Source organism: Juglans regia, unplaced genomic scaffold (assembly GCF_001411555.2).
Source record: "Juglans regia cultivar Chandler unplaced genomic scaffold, Walnut 2.0 Scaffold_336, whole genome shotgun sequence".
Taxonomy (NCBI): Eukaryota; Viridiplantae; Streptophyta; class Magnoliopsida; order Fagales; family Juglandaceae; genus Juglans; species Juglans regia.
Genome location: NW_023358184.1, coordinates 1 through 1,342, shown reverse-complemented (window position 1 = coordinate 1,342; position 1,342 = coordinate 1). Strand labels below are relative to the sequence as shown.

At 46.6% G+C, this 1,342-nt stretch overlaps 2 non-coding genes across 2 annotated transcripts; both read right to left on the bottom strand.

Annotated features, from left to right (window-relative positions):
• Nucleotides 1-236: 236 nt before the first annotated feature.
• On the bottom strand, nucleotides 237-355 carry LOC118345646. The gene has a single exon (XR_004799146.1). It is a non-coding gene; the product is annotated as a 5S ribosomal RNA (ribosomal RNA).
• Nucleotides 356-1,089: 734 nt separating this feature from the next.
• Nucleotides 1,090-1,208, bottom strand: LOC118345647. Its single transcript, XR_004799147.1, has one exon. It is a non-coding gene; the product is annotated as a 5S ribosomal RNA (ribosomal RNA).
• Between the last annotated feature and the right edge of the window lie 134 nt (nucleotides 1,209-1,342).

Sequence of the window (1,342 nt, the reverse complement as noted above, 5' to 3'; positions counted from 1 at the left end):
GGAGTTCTGATGGGATCCGGTGCATTAGTGCTGGTATGATCGCACCCATCAAACTAATTACTTAAAATTCATATAATCCTTGAGCGACATACTAGCGTCCTTCCGATCCCAATCCAAACGGAGATCTGATCCAAACTCATGGCTACGCGATGGGCAGGGCGAGATTTTCCCAAAAATCCACTCCCGAGTGGTCCTTCTTGTCAATTTATCTCGCAAGGCGGAAAAAACAAAAATGAGGGGTGCAACACGAGGACTTCCCAGGAGGTCACCCATCCTAGTACTACTCTCGCCCAAGCACGCTTAACTGCGGAGTTCTGATGGGATCCGGTGCATTAGTGCTGGTATGATCGCACCCATCAAACCAAATACTTAAAATTCAAATAATCCTGAGCGAAGAAAGGCTTCATGCCCTTCCGATCCCAATCCAATGCGAGATCTGATTCAAAACCGCATATTACGCTGATGTGGGCGAGATCGAAAAATTCACTCCCCGAAAAGTGCTCCTTCTTATCAATTCTGCAAGGCTTTAAAAAATCACCAGGGGAGTAAACACGACCTCCCTGCAGTGTCACCCAATCAGTACTACCAAGCAATGCTAACCGCTGAAGCTCGATGGGATCCGGTGGCATTAGTGCTCGTATACCGCATCTATCAAACTAATTACTTAAAATTCATATAACTTTTGGAAATGACATACTAGCTGCCCTTCCGACCCCAATCCAAACGGAGACTGTCCAGAACCCGATGGGACACTGATATAGATCGGTGGAACCATCCCTGAAGTGATCCTCCTTTATTCGACCTGATCACTGCTATTAATGGAAACGAACGAGAGATCCCAGATATCTGATCCCGTCACGATCACCATGATCACTTTGATCCGATGGGTCCTGATCCCATTGATCCTGATCCGAACAATACTCTAAAATTCAAAATAATCCTTGAGCCGCACATACTAGCCGCCCTTCCTCATCCCAACTAACGAGATCTCGATCCAGCATGGCTACTGGAGCAAGTAGATTTTCAAAAATCCACTCCCCGAAGTGGTCCTTCTGTCAATTATTCGCAAGGCTAAAAAAAAAATCAACGACTGTGCAACACGAGGACTTCCCAGGAGGACGCCCATCCTAGTACTACTCTCGCCCAAGCACGCTTAACTGCGGAGTTCTGATGGGATCCGGTGCATTAGTGCTGGTATGATCGCACCCATCAAACTAATTACTTAAAATTCATATAATCCTTGAGCGACATACTAGCGTCCTTCCGATCCCAATCCAAAGGGAGAACTGATCCAAACCCATTGCTACGCGATGGGCAGGGCGAGATTTTCTCAAAAATCCAC